At 41.5% G+C, this 19,088-nt stretch overlaps 1 protein-coding gene and 1 long non-coding RNA gene across 2 annotated transcripts in view; one reads left to right on the top strand and one right to left on the bottom strand.

The window, feature by feature from the left end:
• The window catches only part of LRMDA (leucine rich melanocyte differentiation associated), a 741,312-nt gene that overhangs the window by 382,846 nt on the left and 339,378 nt on the right, over positions 1 to 19,088 (bottom strand).
• LOC310844424 overlaps positions 1,691 to 19,088 on the top strand; it is a 27,944-nt gene continuing 10,546 nt past the window's right edge. The window contains exons 1-3 of the long non-coding RNA XR_014564113.1: positions 1,691 to 1,950; positions 2,344 to 2,407; positions 5,049 to 5,172. This is a non-coding gene — a long non-coding RNA (uncharacterized lncRNA). The remainder of the gene's footprint in view (positions 1,951 to 2,343; positions 2,408 to 5,048; positions 5,173 to 19,088) is intronic.

Below are 19,088 nucleotides of genomic sequence, written 5' to 3'. Positions count from 1 at the left end.
TTTCGCTAGAAACCAAGTAGCTCCTTTTTTCTTTTTCTTTTTGTCACTTCTACTAAACATATATTCTCTGGTTTACCCTTCACCTCCATTTCCTTTTCTCCATTTGCTGTCCCTTTGGCATTGAATTTTAGATCCTAAGTTCCTCTTCTCACCTTTTGTACATACTCAGTCATATATCACACAACACCATTTGCTTATTCTTTTCCCCATTTATCACTTTTAATGATGCCTTGCTGCTCAAATTTTCCAAATACATTAAAAATTGTATACAATTTCACAGAACTTTTTTGTCCTTTTAAAAGTTACTCTAGTAGGAATTATCAACCTGACGCTATATTACAGTTGAAATGTCTTCTCTAGCCAGAGTTCCAAATTTACAATTCTTATTACTCTGTAATACTTAAATGGAGAGAAAGGTGAGTTCTGGCATTTTGACCCATCAGGGTGGCTAGCTAAATTATATCTTCATTTATCTCCTGCATTAAAAATATACCCCAAATCTTAAATCATTTGAACATTTGGTGTCTATGCAGTTACAACTTTTCTTCTTCACCTGCTGTTGTTAACCAGAAGTCCAAGGATGCCTTTGTGACTCAGTGGTAGGGACTCATATTGTCCCAGCTGCTGAGAGAGCCATAGCAATTCTCACTGTAAACTGAGAGAAGACGCTTGTTTGCTCCAGGCTCTGAGTCTTCCAAAAACCATTAACCATGTGGCATCATCAGGTCCACTAGCAGTACCCTGGATCTGAAGTGAATGGGACACCTGGAATGATATTACCCAAGAGGCCAACACTCAAGTTCAGTTTCCTCTCTATAAAATGAGGACAATAATGACCTTTACAGAGGTGGAAGGGGAACTGGTTAATCTGCCTGGTTAATCCTGAGTAGGATGGCTATTTTCAAGACAGGATCCTTGCAGTCTGTTTTTTTCTGTAGCTAGGAAGTGCAGTAAGTTAATGATACTGCTCTGTTGAACCTGCAAGGTCAGAATGCCCATCATTCATGACCCCTGGACATTGCTAGTCACAGGGGCAGATATTACACCTGAGCTGATGTTATGTATATTCCATTCCTAGAGAAGGCTCCGAGACTAGACTGCACACAGTCCCAAAATAACTTAGAAAATAAACAACACTCCAAGACACAAATGGCCTTTCTATGTTCTCTTTTGCAGAAGCCTGTCAGTCAGGGCAGTGACAAATAGCAGTACGTGGTCTAACAGCAGGGTCATCCTATTCTGCCCATTCCTCCAAGTCAGAGAGACCGTTGTGCTCATCGTCTTGATAGCATCTTCTTCTCACTATTTCTCTAAACCAGTGATTGAGCTTACACTGTCAAAACCTAGCACGACCCTTTGCCTGTGCTCTAACTCTTTTTTGCCAAATATTGCTACAAGATTAGAAAGCTTGCCATTAGAAATGGAACAAGACTGCCTACCCAAGAGGATGCTCCGTATTACATTCCATGTTTCAATTTCACTGTTGTTAACGTGTGGACACTGAGTGGCACTGTAGCTGTTTGCTTGCATGAAGAGGCAATGTGAGTACAAAAGGGCTGTAGGGTGAGTGTTTAGCAAGGAGGTAAGGCTAAAGGTGCAGCCCTGCAGCTCCTTTGTTAGGTAACAGCTGAATGGAATTTGTGTCACTCAGAATTCAGAATTCTGCATCTACTAACCAAGGATGCCCAAGAGTTTATACCAATGGTGGGGAACCTCAGATCCAGAGGTCATATACAGCCCTCCAGGTCTCTCCTGTCTGGCCCCTGGGGCTCTCCTCACATCACACACCCTCCCCAGTCCATGCCTCATTAAGTCAGAGGCACTAAACTTTCCAAAATGGTTCATCTCAAAAATGCATCTCAATTCCCTGCAACTTTTTCCATGCAGCTATGTCAAAAACGAGTTGTCAGCTCAACACTTGTCTGAAACTCCAACCTCATACATAAGCAGGTGTGTTTGGGTTTTGTTGTAAACTAAATATACTGTTATGTCTTTTAAGCTCTTGGGATTGTTCGTTTTGCCTCTAGACTGAACATACTGGTAATCTGCAAATCACTTCATAAATAGCAGTTTCCCCAAACATTTCAAAACAAAACGTTTCCATTTTGCATTCTTAATTATAGCGAAAGCTTAATATTTAGAACCAAAGGACTCAGTTGCCAAGAAAGAGTTCTCCGTTTCCTTCCTTGGTATCTGTGGGAGGAGAAAGAAGCAGAACATTTTGGGGAAACGCTTGTTTCTACAGCACAAGATGTGGTGAAGGCCACTAGCTTAGATGACTCTAAAAATGAATTAGACAAACCTATGGAGGAAAAGCCTACTAATGCCTTCGTGTCATTTCAGGAGCAGTAATGGAACAGTTAATGTTCTCCTCTGTAACTTGTCTGGTATGGTTTAGTATCACAAGGTGAGTGCTCTGGATTGTTCTTTTTTGCTTGGCTTCTAGATAGCTGTGTTTTCCTAGTATAGTTGTCTATGTTTGAGTCTATGTGACTGTTCACCTGTGAGTAGGACCTATGGGGACATGGAAGCCTGACTACCCCACTGACTAGTCAATGGCTATATACTACCTTCATATTTAGATGGTATATGCCAGTGAAGGTCTGAGCTACTGCCTTCTTGCCCTGTAGGGTCAAAAATGCAGGAGAGGAGAGGAGCTTATCCTTCAAAAACATGAAGAAGGGGAGACAGGATGGGACAGAGAGTAACTTTTGTGGCATTAGTCTCTATTCATGTGTTGTTGTTGCTTTTCTTATAGGCTAACTGAGGAATGTCACACTAGAATGCTACAATAGAATGGTTTCAACAATCAATCTATTCTCCCAGGGAACTCTGGGAATTGTAGCTGTGAGGGGAATAGGGAATTTCCAAACCATTCTCAACACTTTTAACAAATGACAGATCCCAGGATTCATCGGCCTGATCCAGCAGACTCTTCTTGGGTTTTTATGATAACCTAGTCACCAGTGTTTTGGCCGGGAATGGGAGCATAGTCCCTCAATTAAGCTTTTGGGGAAGGAGGGAGTCACTATAGTACCCAACTATAGGGAAGGGAGAGAATATGTTCCCCAAATTATTTGAGGACCAGCTGCATCTTCTTACTTCACTCATTTCAAGGCACCTGATTTTTTTCTTGTTCCCTCTATATCTTTCCTCAATTTTTCTTGTCTCTTCTTTCCTTCTTTCTCTGTTATTTCCCCTTCTCCTCTTCCTTCCTGTCCTGCCTGCCTCACTCTTTCAATTCTCATTTTCCCTTCCCTTTCTCCTGCTCTCATTCAGTTACAAAAAAGTTCAGAGAAGGGGCAGTCTGTTGGCTGCTTGTGTAGTATTGGGGAAGGGGGGAATCTTAAAATAAACCATGGCAGACTGTACATTCCTATAGTTTAGCAACTTACTGTTTGTCTACAAAAATCTACCAGCATTAGGCTGAAGGTTCATGTAAGCAGCACCCTTGTCATTTAGGTCCCTAGGACACGTACAATCTTTGTGCCAACTCTACCTCTCTGTAACAAGCAATGCTCACCATAAAAATGCAACAGCTGTTCCCCTAAGGAGACCTTCTTTGACAGTGGGCACTGCTGCATGTCTTCACAATTCGATTGCTAGCTGGCCTTCTGGGTGGGATGAATGCCAAGTGGCAGCCTGTGGCCAACAGTGTACACACATTAGCAATTCATCTATAGCAAATTATCATTGAATTAGGATAAACAGTAAGCACCACAAAGGGATAAAATAGTACCTACTCTAGTTAGTCAGAGCTCCTCATCTCCCCCCTATGCATATCCACATCCTTCCTCCACATAGAAGGCAAACCTCTCAAATGGAAGGGTGAGCTAACTCTTTTGGAGTAGCACATCAATTTCTGCCTGGGCAAAAAAATTAAAAATTATGCTGAAACGTTTCCCTTACACACAGCCTCCTATATTTCTTACTTAGACCTTCAAGGTATGCAACACAGAGCATTCTCACAAATGTAGGGCCTTGTGGAAGCGACAGTATGATGAAATGAACAGACGGAAACTGAGAGCAAGACTGGTTATGAAAAATCACTGGCTGGCCTACCATCTTCATTTTATTTAATTTCAGTGCTGGGCTAGTGCACATTTTAAAACATTAGAGGAAGCAGTAACCAAATACAAAAGGAAAGCACAACCGCACACTGCAGAAGGGGAGGTGCATGCCTAGGACTGGATAATGTATTGGACGAGGCAGGAACAAGTAACACTCCTTGCTTTGTGGGCACGCTGCCTAGTTTAAACTGGTTAATAGGCCAGACTAAACACACAAGTACACACTTTCGCAAGCTCATACCCATCCTTTCTGCCTGCTCTTGTCACACTCAGGCACACAAGTCCACTTGTTTCAACGATGATGCCTTCTGATGTGTGGGGCAAACTCAAACCTGAGCTTCATTTTTAGCAGCAGTGTTTAGTTTTTACTTAAAGCTTTTTACTACTAATAATTTTGTGCTTTCTCACTGCGTTTTGACATCAGTCTAAACCATAGTTTTAGTATATCGATTTTTAAAAGCATTGTAAAGAAATATCTAATATGACATGATCAAGACGAGGCAAGTCTTGGGCTTAATTTCAACTCCCCTCTCCTATGATGCAGACAAACTGTGGCTATTGACCACTATGGTTTCTTTGAAACTAGCCAGCTTGAAACCAACTCTCCTTTGAAGAAGGGTGGGATATGAATGTGTACAGTTAAGAAATTGAAAAATCAGCAAATAGCAATGTTCTGTAAGAGAACAGTATCAGTTGGAGGTGGTTTTACCTAAGTGAAAGCTAATTCCAAATGGTACGTTTTTGTTCAGTTCTTAATTTAATACAAAATAATCCTTCTCACAAAAAATCATCAGGTGAAAGCAGGCTAAAAATGTCAAATAAATAAATAAATATCCACTATTAAGCCTTTGTATACTCTGTGCCATAGCAGTTGAGTTCTGCGATTTGTATGATTTATGAATATTAAGCAATTTTGCAAATAGCTTATTCCTTTTGCATGATAATACACTCTGCTTCTTCCACCTACACACACAATAGTGTGACATTGTGTAACAGGGCTGGCCCGCCACCAAAGCAGTCCCTGGGCTGGGTCTTCCCATAACACACCTCTCCCTTCAGCTGGAAAGACTCAGAATGACCCTGCCTGCCAGATTGACCAAAGGTAGGCGGGCTGATAGGGGGCTCACTCTGGGGGGCGGGGTGCAAACCTGACTGGGTCCCCAGGAGGTCTTCATTCAGGTCTGCTCCCCAGAGATAAAAGTGGGTGTCCTCTGGACAGGGAACCACAGATCTATTTTTGATCTCCCACCCCCTGGCCTATTGCTGTTTTTTTATCACCCATTTCAGTAGGTAGCTTGGATCTGACCTTGCTATGGACAAAGTCAGTTGCTGTATTCGGTGCCAGGGAGGAAGTTTCCTGGCAGGTCTATAGACAGACCAGGGGGATTTCACCTACCTCGTAGCAATCATCACAACTTTGTTGAAGAAGGCATTGGGTAAAACCTAGTCATGTTCAGAGCGGAGGTTGTAAGCCTCTGCCTGCTCCAGGGATTGGTATATCCTGTTAAAGGGATCCAGGAAGAGGTGTTTCGGTCTGAATGCGCAGGTGGAGCTAGAGCCATAGTGCTCCTCTGCACTCCTCGAGAGCTGGCTTCTATTTGATGTATGTCATACTGGTCCTTGACACTGGTTCAACCCCTTGATGGATCATCCAGCAAATGGGTTGGTTGATATTGGTTGACCCAATGCCTATGCCAAGCCCCTTACATCTGTAGTCAATAAAGCTGTGGCCTAATTCAAACCATATAATGTTGTCATGAGTGGTCTTTTGGACGGCGGTGCCCTGCAGGGCAGTGGTCTCACGGCATCTGGGCACGCAACTGCTATTCTGGGGGAAGAGCAAAGAGCCATCCTGCCCCTGTCCACGGGAAATTTTATTCAGTTGCTCTTGACCATGGCTTCTGTGATTCCACCAGACATTTCCTACATATTTTGTAACTATAATGCTATTCCCAGTACCAAATCCTGTGCTTGCAAGGAATGGCAAGCTGCATAGACGGACCATTATATTTTAATGTTTGGTTTCAATTAAATATAAAATGAAGTGGTGTAAAAAAAAATTATGGAAGAGTTTTCATCAGAAAAGTTTTTCTATTGTGCTCTTTTGGGCCTCGTGTTTTCCTGTTCATTCTTCCTATTATTTTGGATGATGCAAGTAAAGTGTCAAACTCTGGGCACCAAAGAGTTAACTAATTTTCCATGAGTTGGCAAATGTTCAGTCAAAACCTGGCCAACTGCCTGTTGTTTACTGAAGCTAAGGAAGAAGCATCTGCAACATTACCAAAAGCATATTGTAAAAGGCAACACATGCAAATTAAACCTCTTGAGCTATGAGTAAATTGCTGGGAAAATTTATAACTCATTTAATAAAACCTGAAGTAAATACATTGCCTTGGCTCCCAGGGAGAACAAAATATTTCCCATGATTCTCTTTTCTCCCCACCACTGGAAAAAAAACCCTGCAGCCAGACTGCTACAGTATTGAATTTATTATTAAACTAGTTTCATTGAAAGGAATTGTTCCTGCGATTGCATATTATTACAGAATATATACTTGAACTAGATTTAACGTATGTGTGTGTGTGTGTAAAGTAAGATATGGTAGAATAATTCTTATGTGGCCCTGGGCAGACTTAATGCTTATCTGTGATCTATTTTTTTTAACCATGGTTAAATGTTATACCTTAAAGCATGATTCAGGATTGGCTATAAACTAGGATGTGAACCTAGGTAATTGTATAGCATAATTTTCATTAACTATGCTCAGTGTCATGAACAAACCCAAGGTTACCAAACCATATTTCATATGCCTTTCCAATCTCTCTTCTTGCTATGTGACAAGGTGGTGCAGCTTAAACACAACTTTTGAGGCCAGGGTTTATCTCAGCAAACTAAACCATGGCTTCACAGTTACATCTGGGTTTGTAGCCAGATTTAAGGCAGCGAAACATGGATGGCTTCAGGGCCACCACTAAGTTTGGCAGGCCTTCGGTTCTCCACTCAGGTGGGTCACCCTACCCTAGGTTGATGGGCCCTCTTTCTGTGGTAGTGGCAAGGACAGAGGGCTGTTATAGTGAAAGCAGCAAGTAGGTGCTGCACTTAGAAAAAAGCTGATGTAGTCGGCAAATACGGTGTGTGACACCTGGCATTTTAATTCCCTCATGGTGCCTGTGAAGCTGCAACATAACATTGTTCTTGAGGTGCAATACATTAAAGACCTGAGATACTGTGAAGAAATAAAAATGGTGGGTGCCAGCCACATCCACCTAGTCTCCAGAGCTGGATAAAGGGAAAACCAGTGGCCACATAAGAAGAGAGCCAGGCTTGGGCAGAAACTGGGTGGGTTTTGTTTTGTTTTGTTTTTGCTTAGCCTCATAGTGTGAAATAGAAAATAGTAGCCTGTGATGGGATAATGAGCTGCTTGTGCGTAAAACTTGATCCCTCCGGGTTTTGGCTGGTCAGCCAACCTGAGTCTCTAACGGAGCCCCCAAAGCATGACTCCGTCAGTCGCTGGTAGAATCCGACAGTGGGTGTCTACGGAACTTACTCCAACATAAAAGCTGTTTGACGTACATGCGCCTCCTGGACTCTCTGCGTGACAGCTTCCGGCGAGGGGTGGGGGTTCCTAAAGGGGGTCTTGTTACCTCCTCACTGTTCTCACTGGAAGTATCCCAGAGCCTCCCCTCCGACTCCCTTTCCCTTTGAGCTCCTGCTCTCCCCCTACTGGTTCCCGCTTCTGCTGCAGAGTCTCTCCTATTCTCCTGGAGCCTTTCTACCACCTGTTCTTCCGATGGCAGTTCCCTGACATAGCCCAAACACAAGTTTGTGGGGAATGTATTATTTTTTAATAGGAATTTAACTTAATAAAAGCAAATTATATCTATGAAAAAAGGATTTTTGGTTTGGTTTGGTTTGGTTTTTTTGTCACACACGGTTACTGTTGCCAGTATGGAAATTTCTGGAAGCCAGTATTTATTATAGTTTCATGCTTAGTGTGTACAGAATGCTGAATGTTGTTGGAGCAGATCATAGTGGAAGTAAAATGAGGGGTTTGGAAACCTGAATAGGAGAACTTTACAATGTTTTGTTGCAAGCTCCACTGGCTCAGTTTAGATATCTGTAAGGCAGTGAAAGACAGGAGTGCCTGGCGTGCTCTGGTCCATGGGGTCACGAAGAGTCAGACACGACTAAACGACTAAACAACAACAACAATCAGGTAGCTATTTAAAAGAATATTAAAAAAACTTCCTTCAAGAAAACCTTGACTCATATTTCTCCATTAAAATGCTCTTTTATCTCCCTCTGTAACTTAAAATCTACTGAAGAAGAGGGAGAGAGGTTATCACTCAGATGCAAAGGAAGAGGTAGGATGTCTATAAACCATAAAACATTTTGACTTCCTTAGTAGCAAATTATAATCTCTGAATTCTGATTCACTGAATCCTACATATACAAGTAAGGCAGAACATGATTCAGTCAAAGGTAAGTCTTGATAAAGGTAAAGGTAAAGGTACCCCTGCCCGTACGGGCCAGTCTTGACAGACTCTGGGGTTGTGCGCCCATCTCACTTAAGAGGCATGGGGCCAGCGCTGTCCGGAGACACTTCCGGGTCACGTGGCCAGCGTGACAAAGCTGCATCTGGTGAGCCAGCGCAGCACACGGAAACGCCGTTTACCTTCCCGCCAGTAAGCGGTCCCTATTTATCTACTTGCACCTGGGGGTGCTTTCGAACTTCTAGGTTGGCAGGCGCTGGGACCGAGCAACGGAGGCGCACCCCGCTGCGGGGATTCGAACCACTGACCTTTCGATCGGCAAGCCCTAGGCGCTGAGGCTTTAACCCACAGCGCCACCTGCGTCCCATAAGTCTTGATAGTTATCAATTATTTCAATGGGAGCCTAAGAGCTGCTGCACACATCACACATTTTAAGTGTACATATAACTATATAATGCAAAAAGCTCTTTGAGATATACTCAGAGAGACAGAAGCGTCTATAGCTCCTTGGTGAATTCACACTCAGTGGCAAGCATTAGTCTGCTGCCATCATCTGTGTTATAGCCAACAGGTGTATGCTTAAAAATTTCCCCACTCAATGGGTCTTAAAAGTGCTTCTGTAATGGGATTGTGCCATGTTTTTCAAATGTCGCGTGTCAATAAGCACATAAGAGGCCTCTTATCTGTAGCACTGTTTTTCTTTAATCAATATAGTTCTGCACATAACATGTCTGAGATGCAACCCAAGCCATTTTCCAACAAAAGTTTGCACGTAATAGTAAAAATAGAAAATTATTATTTTAGACACAACGTTCAGCACCCTTTTCCTATTTCTCTTTTTTTGCCATCAATCACAACCATCGGAGTTCTGTGACTGATGTGTGCTGACTGACAACAGAAAGAAAAATTTTGAGGCGTTAGTGAAATGACAGAGCTGTCATGGCTGCCTCAAAAATGAGAAAGAATAGATAACACTTTAGAAGGGCGGGAGCGGGAAGTCAAAGACAGACAGCACTGAAGTCCTGTTAGCAGAAGTGTTCAAAGTACCATCTGCCCTATTCTGAGTGGTTTGGCCTATCTGGCTGACATGGTTAAAGGAAACCAGTTTTTAAAACCTGAAATACATGAATAAACAATGCAAGTCAAACTCTTTTGAACTCTTCTAAATGTGAGATTTTGTGACTTACGACTCACAGATTATTAGTGATGTTATTACTATTGACTTTACTACTACTACTACAGTTTTACAGTGGTACCTCTGGATGCGAACGGGATCCGTTCCAGAGCCCCGTTCACATACTGAGTAGAACGTAACATGCGACTGTGCATCTGCGGGTCACGTTTCACCGTTTCTGCGCATGTGCATGACATCATTTTGAGCATCTGCGCATGCACGAGCAGCAAAACCCAGAAGTGTTTAACCTGAAGCTACTTCAACCCGAGGTATGACTGTACTATTGTAGGGCTATATAAGTACAAGTAGGTGGGTTTGGGAACTGGCAACATGGAGTGAGTCAGGAAGAAAGGCTGAGGATCCTGGACAGAGACAGCAGTTTTACATAACCAGATGGAAATTAATGGCCAGTTGTTCAGTCACTTGGCCTCTGCTGAGCTGGGGGCTGTAATATGACCCCATTGCCCTCTGTAGTAAGGGTGCTGAAGTGCAAAATAGAATGAGGGGCCACTTTGTTTCTGGTCACAATGGAGTACATAGGATAGCATCTGCAAAGCTCGGCTAGAAACTACGCAGAGATTGCTGGTACTTTATACTCTACTGCCTATTCCTAGCTTCTGTTCTTTAATGCTTCAAAACTCTGCAAAATGCATTTGACCAACAATGGCGGGACATAGAAAATGTGTGCACAGGCCCCAGGCCATAATGCCCCTGTGATTCCAGCTTTAAAATATGTGTTTCCATCCAGTCGGAAGTGATGGCAAACCCTACGCTACTTTCCATAGCGTAGGTCTCTCCCTCGACATTGCAAGAAGCAACAAAACAAACCAGAATTGTCAATATTGGTTTAATAATTTCTCCCTTTTAAAAAAAAAACCAAAACATGCAGATGTTCTCTGTTAGGGATGAATTTTCTTTCATCTCCCAAGACAGCATAAAAGAAGCAGTCTTTTGGCTTCGCCCATAGGGCAAAGCATCTCCCCCAGTGGAACCCTGTTAGTAAAAATAAAGCAAGTGAAACCCAGTCATAGAAATCAAATGGGAATGTTAAGCATAACAAATTGCAGTTTAAGTCCCAGCTCGAGTATTTTCCATAGAAACCTATGATAGATGCGTTTGCCAGACCAGGAAACCCCATCACAGCATGCAAAAATTCTCCTTTTTTGTTACAACCCACAAATTTCTACAGGATTGCTGATTGATGTAACCCTTGGATTAGAAATACACAACATGAAATAAAGTTCCCAGAGTGGAAAAAAGGAACTCCTTGATGAGACTGTTGAAAGAGCGATAAAAGCTTCACTCAAGGACTCCACTTTAGTATCAGATTGTGGGAAACTTTCATTTAAACAGCCCAATGGAGTCCATTAGCCATCAATCTGCAGGCACTAAATAAACCCTTAACACCTCTTCTTAGAAACTGCAACATAATCATCCCGCCATCCTGCTGGAGTTACTGACAAAAAGAGCTGTTGAAGATTGGAGAAAGTTTATGGGGAGGGGGGAATTTTCCTCCCAATACAACTGCCCACAATAAAACCATGCAATTTTATTTTTTCAACAGCTAGTTTAGTAGGCACAAAACAAAGATACCGTCACTTCAAACAAACAAAACAATAAAGAGAGAGAGGATTGTTTCGGGGGGGGGGGGAGGTGTCAGTCATTTCACAAGATTATGGACCTGATATTCAACCGGATAGGCCCTAGTACAACTTTGACTTGAAAACTGGATTTTTTTTTTAAAACGTAAAGCTTGTCTACAAAGTGGCCTGATGAATGTACAGTGGTACCTCTGGTTACGTACATAATTTGTTCCGGAGGTCCGTTCTTAACCTGAAACTGTTCTTAACCTGAAGCACCACTTTAGCTAATGGGGTCTCCCGCTGCTGCTGCTGCTGCTGCTGCTGCTGCTGCCGCTGCCGTGCCGCCACCATGTGATTTCTGTTCTCATCCTAAAGCAAAGTTCTTAACCCGAGGTACTATTTCTGGGTTAGCGGAGTCTGTAACCTGAAGCGTATGTAACCTGAAGCATATGTAACCTGAGGTACCACTGTAATGCTAAACTATGGCTAACGTTATGTGTGCAAGCCTTGTGGTTTGTGCATTCCCCTTTTGCTTTCTTCCTGTAGCATGGACACGGACACACACACACACAGAGTTTTTGTTTCAATTTTCAGTTAACTGAAGTTCTTATATCCAAATTCGGACAAACTGTGGTTAGTGTTAACTATAATGAGGGAAACAACTTCAGCCTGTGATTTACAATATTGGCTCGTATCCCTAAACCATAACATAATGTTAACATTAACCACAGTTCTTGGTTTGGATAAAACAACTAACTATGGTTAGTTGAAAGCATAAGGGAAAGCTTTAAACCCCTCTCTTGTAGCTGTGCCATAGGAAGAGTGTGTGGGCATGCCTGAGGATTTCCCAGCCTCACACTCGTAGCACTAAACTGTGGTTTACGGTTACATCCAAACAGAGGGCTGCATTCAGCCAACCCAGAGCACTAAAAGAAACCAGCACAACGACTCCTGCTGGCACAATGGGGCTTCCACCCCTTTTACCCTTGTGCTCCAGTTTCAGATATTATATTATTAAATGCACAATATGAAAGTGTACACCTAAAAATGTAAAGCACGTTCTTGAAGATAGGTTTACAAACTATGGGATTATGTAGGTATTAAGTGCCACTGAAACTTAGAACCTGGTGACAATAGTTTTATATTTTATTCCAACTGCCACAATTTTTAATCTTGAAAAAAAACCTACCCGTTACCTTCCCATGAGTTTGGGCATTTGTTCAATAATCCAGAATTAGACCAAGAAAAAGTACTTATCACTAATTAATATGGAGTGGTTTAGAAGAGGTAACAGTGGAACAACTAAGCATTGGGAATTGAATAATATACTCCTTCGCAACATATTTATGGTAGAAGCCATTAATGTCAGGAATATTTCACTCTTATTTATACACTTGTAATTTAGTTTTAATATGGGAGGCTATATTTTAATATGGAAGGCCCAAAAGCAGCCATTTGGGTTTCAAAAGAGTTATTAGGTTAATAGAAAAGCAACTACAAGTGAAACTTAGAAGCCTGATGTAAAAAGGGTAATGAGAATAAATAGTTATTACTAAGAGCAAGAAGGAAAATGAAGCTGAAAGATTCCTATAAGCAGGAAAATCTCTGACCACTTTGAAACAAAAAAATTTTGAGGAAGGTGAAAAAACATAACAAGAAATGTGAGCACAACTAGTTAAGTGACAAAAGAAGATGATATTTATAAGAGTTATAAAAGAGATAAACAGCTGAGGTGTGGAGGGCTGGCCAAGATACCAGGAGCCACAGAAGTTGCCTTCTAGAAGTATATAATGAATTGTATCAGACAAAGAATCTGAATATCACATTTTCTTCTTCTTTAAGAGTGGCTCAGCAGGATAAAGCTACATCACATGCTCATTAATGTTCGGAAAGCACTGGATCTAACACAAATCTTCAACACAAACCAACACATACGTTTTTGCCAAGATGGCTCCATAGCTAAGTATAATAATACTACTAATAATAAACATTTATATTTTAGTTCCATGATAGCTAAGATAGTTCAGCAGAATCTATGCCCAAAGGTATTTCCTCAGTCATGGGAAGAGGCAAAGAAAATGGCAATATGCAATGAAGGAAAAAATCTCCCATACCCAATTCATAAAGACTCTCTGATAAATAGAACTTTTGAGGTGAAAGTGCATTGCCCCCTGAAAAAATTATCCTCACTCTGGCAATTAATTTGTGACTCCTTGTGAAATGAAGTGACAATGTTTACCCACTCAGAATATAGGCAGGCAGCATTGTCTTCAATTTGGTTTGGTTACATTATCACACAGCCAAATCCGATTAATTATTTGGTTCTCTTTGGTGATATGATATAATGTTTTTTAAATTTTTATTTATTTATTTTTTTTTAAAAAAATTATTAAAGGTTTTCTTAATACAATAGAAAAAGCAAACAAAATATCCACATTTTCTTCACTTCTTTGGACTTCCTCACATCTCTCGTTCCTGCTTTCTAAGTTTTTCGAACTTTACCCAGCGAATTATCACCTTGTTTCAATTCTTATATTATTATTTCCAATATTGTGTCCCTAATTTTAGATAATTTTACCCAAACCTTAAAAGCTTAATTTTAGCATAATATTTATCCAAAATTTGTCTTTTCTTATATTTTCATTTATCTTCATATTCCTTTTAACTATCTTAATGGTGCCATATTATTAATAATCTTACATCTTTCTTAACACTCATACAATTTACAATATTTTTGTAAATAGTCCTTAAATTTCTTCCAGTCCTCCTCCACAGCCTCTTCTCCCAGGTCTCGGATTCTGTCAGTCATTTCTGCTAACTCCATATAGTGTATCAGTTGCATCTGCCATTCTTCCAGTGTGGGCAAATCTTGGGTTTTCCAGTGCTTGGCGAGAAGTATCCTTGCTGCTGTTGTTGCATACATAAAAAATGTCCGATCCTTCTTTAACACCCTCTGGCCGACGATGCCTAAAAGAAAGGCCTCTGGTTTCTTAGGGAAGGTATACTTAAATACCTTTTTCAACTCATTATATATCATTTCCCAGAAAGTCTTAACTCTAGGGCAGGTCCACCAGAGGTGAAAGAACGTTCCTTCAGTTTCTTTACATTTCCAACATTTATTATCAGACAAATGGTATATTTTTGCAAGCTTGACTGGGGTCATGTACCACCTATATATCATTTTCATAAATATTTCTTTCAAGGCATTACATGCCATGAATTTCAACCCGGTGGTCCATAACCTTTCCCAGTCAGCAAACATGATATTGTACCCAATGTCCTGTGCCCATTTTATCATAGCCGATTTAACCATTTCATCTTGTGTATTCCATTTTAGCAGCAAATTATACATTCTTGAAAGTACCTTAGTCTTAGGTTCTAACAATTCCATTTCCAACTTTGACTTTTCCACCTGGAATTCTATCTTTTTATCCGTCTTGAAAACCTCTTTGATCTGAGCGTAATGTAACCAATCTCGCACTTTATCTTTTAGTTTCTCCAAACTCTGCTATAAAATTCCTGGCAGGATTGTGTGGTCAGCAAGAGGAACCTTCTTTTAAAATAAATGGCACCAAAGCTGATACCAGGAGACGGAATGAAGGGTTGCAAAAATGTCTGATTGGAATTATTTTAGAAGGAAACTTCTATGCTCAGAAGAGAAAAGTGTGCTTGGAAGGTTCCTTCCTTTTTCTTTCAAAGGAATATTTTCTCTAGTGCATTCATTAGCTTCCTTCTCCCTGCAATTGGTGCCTTCATGCTTTTTCTGTTTTTGGAGTTCTTCTCAGTGGCTGCTCCCAGACTTTGGCACTTCCTCCTAGAGAAGCTAGACTGGATCCTTCCTTCTTGTCCTTTCACTGGCAGGTGAAAACTTTATTGTTCCAACAGGCTTTTGGCACTGACTACTTTTAATGAGGGATGCGGGTGGCGCTGTGGGTTAAACCACAGAGCCTAGGACTTGCAGATCAGAAGGTCGGCGGTTTGAATCTCCGCAACGGGTGAGCTCCTGTTGCTCGGTCCCTGCTCCTGCCAACCTAGTAGTTCGAAAGCATGTCAAAAGTCCAAGTAGATAGGTACCACTCCAGCGGGAAGGTAAATGGCATTTCCGTGCGCTGCTCTGGTTCGCCAGAAGTGGCTTAGTCATGCTGGCCACATGACCCGGAAGCTGTACGCCGGCTCCCTCAGCCAATAAAGCGAGGTGAGCACTGCAACCCCAGAGTCGGCCACGACTGGACCTAATGGTCAGTGGTCCCTTTACCTTTACCTTACTTTTAATGAAAGGGCTAGCGTTATGCCGATTTTATTGTCATTATTGGTATGTATATGATACCATGTATATGATATTGGTATGTATATGGGACGCAGGTGGCGCTGTGGGTTAAAGCCTCAGCGCCTAGGACTTGCCGATCGAAAGGTCGGCGGTTCGAATCCCTGCGGCGGGGTGCGCTCCCGTTGCTCGGTCCCAGCGCCTGCCAACCTAGCAGTTCGAAAGCACCCCCGGGTGCAAGTAGATAAATAGGGACCGCTTACCAGTGGGAAGGTAAACGGCGTTTCCGTGTGCGGCTCTGGCTCGCCAGAGCAGCGATGTCACGCTGGCCACGTGACCCGGAAGTGTCTCCGGACAGCGCTGGCCCCTGGCCTCTTGAGTGAGATGGGCGCACAACCCCAGAGTCTGTCAAGACTGGCCCGTACGGGCAGGGGTACCTTTACCTTTACCTTTACCTATATGATATGTCTATAGCTTTAATGCTATCAATATTTAACTGTTTTTAATGATTATTTTCTATGTTTTTAATTATTCTTATTTTTATCTATAAGCTGCCTTGAGTCTCATCAAGAAAAATGTGTGTACTGTATGAATGAATGAATAAATAAAAACATCAGCAACAATAATTTTATTTCAGGCTCCTCAAAACTCTTTTATGTGCCAAACATGTACACTCATGAAAACTCAAATCAAACTCTGCTTTTGGTTCATTTTAAATGTTGCTAAGGCCTTTGATTGTGTAGAATGGCTATTGTTATTTAAATGATAAACAGTTCTTTAGGAATGGACTTTTAAAATTGGACTAAACTGATTTTTGCTAACACAAAAGCCAGTCTAGCAACTTATTTCCCCCATATGGAACGATTTAGACCTACAAGGTGTGCAAGGCACAGGAATCCTTTATTTCAACTACGGCTCATTTTGGATATCATGCCAAACTATTCATGATTTGGATACCATGCCATTAGGGCACGGCAATTAGAAAAAATACCTACAACAGGGATTCAAACTGTAATTGAAGATGTTACATTTGCTATATATGCTGATGACATAAAGTTATAATTACAAGACCAATCAATCCAGTAGTACCATTTCTGCAAATGATAGGCTAGTTCAGTCAATTTCTAGCTGAATGACAAGTTAGTATCATAGTAATCCAGGCATAGGCAAACTCGGCCCTCCAGATGTTTTGGGACTACAACTCCCATCATCCCTGACCACTGGTCCTGTTAGCTAGGGATGATGGGAGTTGTAGTTCCAAAACATCTGGAGGGCCAAGTTTGCCTATGCGTGTAGTAATCAATACCTCAAAAAGCAAAGTAACAGCCCAATATGGATTAAAATGGACAAGTAAACCCATACAATTATTGGGAATAAACTCAGTTGTTGAAATTCAGGTATTCAAAATACAGTTATGAGTCTTTGGTAGAAGGAATTAAGAATTAAGTTTTTTTTTCCATTTCTTAATGATTATTTTAAAAATGCAACTAATATAAGCTTTATTGTTTTGCATTCCTTGCCATTCCAGCTTCCTTCTTTCACTTACCACTTAATTACTCTAATATTAGTCCTGTGGGGAAACATTACAATTTTAACAAAAACTAATCACCAATGTTAATTTGCACAAAAGAAAGGCCAAGGTTAGTTTTGGCACACCTAAATAAATAGCAAAGTACAAATTTGAAAATGCCAAGCTCCAAGAGCATATTATTTATTTTAGGAACAGATGAAAGCAAAACTTATTTGAAAGCCAGGTACACACACAGTCTCATGCCTCGTTCTCACTGATGCGCAAACATGTGAGAGGGCTATTACCACCTCAGACTGCAGGTCAGGGCCAGTGTGAATTAATGTTCCTCCACACATTCCCATCTCCAGAAAAAAGCCACCACAAAGAAAACTATGGTGACAAGGAGCTAGCTAGCTATGACCCTGACATACTATTTTTCTGTTTTCATTTTGATAGCTTTCTAGAACTACTCAATAAAACTGATTGACAGAATGCTCAATCAAGCTAGACAAGAGGGGTTCCTTCTCTATGCCATGTGTGATTAACTTGTGGAAATCACTGCCACATGAGAAGATGATGGCTGTTAGCTTAATTTTTTTAAGGATTAGATAAATAGGTCTACCAAGAGCTATTAATCATCTTAGTTAAATGGATCCTCTATATTCAGAAGCAGCAGGTCTAGAAAAATATTGGTCTGATCCAGCAAGTCAATTCTTATGATAATCACTCATGGCTACCACAATATGTCCTTGGCTTTGGACTTTGCAAGAGGCACCCACACCGACAGCATATGCAGTCAAGGGACATGCTACACAGGAACCCCTTCACGTCAGCCCAAATTCTTTTGAATGTCTAGTATGATTTAAACAAAACAAACAAAACCCAAGTAGCTCATAAACAAAAACAAAAACCACACATACACATAATATTACACATTCTTTATAGTCCTATCTCCTCAGGAAACAACCCATGCCAGATTCACCCTCTTTTTGCCGGATAAAACAGAATTATGAGGAATAGGTCTTTACTACAGCTAATTGCAAAAGTATCTTCTTGTCTGACACTAAGGAAAGTTTCTAGAGTACAGTGGTACCTCGGTTTATGAACTTAATCCGTTCCAGAAGTCCATTCTTAAACCAAAACCGTTCTTAAACTGAGGAGTGCTTTCCCTAATGAGGCCTCCCGCTGCTGGTGCCCTTCCACCATTCAGATTCTGTTCTTAGACGGAGGTAAAGTTCTCAAACCAAGACACTGTTTTCTGGTTTTGTAGAGTTTGTAAAACAAATCGGTCTTAAACTGGACTGTTCTTAAACCGAGGTACCGCTGTACTTTGTTAGCCTATTAATACAGCACTTCAATCAATCAAGTCAGATTCCAGAATAGCTGCTTCTTCCTTTGCTTCAAAGACAACAGCTTTGGACACCTTAATTACCCAAACCAAAACACTTCCTTGGCCAGATTCAACTCGTCCAGGCTTGGGTATCTGGAAATCCAGACCAGAAAGTGGCAAACATGGGGCTTGTCTACAGTGTGAAATGGATTTGGATTAGGGCTGGAGGCAGGCAAGCGAACAATGTTTGTGGGTTACAAATAACTAAATAGTAGTACTAGTAGTAAAAGTATTATTTACAGTTTGTATATTTACAGTGGGGACGCAGGTGGCACTGTGAGTTAAACCACAGAGCCTAGGGCTTGCCGATCAGAAGGTTGGAGGTTCGACTCTCCGCAACGGGGTGAGCTCCCGTTGCTCGGTCTCTGCTCCTGCCAACCTAGCAGTTCGAAAGCATGTCAAAGTGCAAGTAGATAAATAGGTGCCGCTCCGGCGGGAAGGTAAATGGCGTTTCCGTGTGCTGCTCTGGTTTGCCAGAAGCGGCTTAGTCATGCTGGCCACATGACCCGGAAGCTGTACGCTGGCTCCCTCGGCCAATAAAGTGAGATGAGCACCGCAACCCTAGAGACGTCCACGACTGGACCTAATGGTCAGGGGGCCCTTT

Source organism: Podarcis gaigeae (genome assembly GCF_964106915.1).
Source record: "Podarcis gaigeae genome assembly, chromosome: 5".
Taxonomy (NCBI): domain Eukaryota; kingdom Metazoa; phylum Chordata; class Lepidosauria; order Squamata; family Lacertidae; genus Podarcis; species Podarcis gaigeae.
This window is presented reverse-complemented; position numbering and strand designations above follow the sequence as displayed.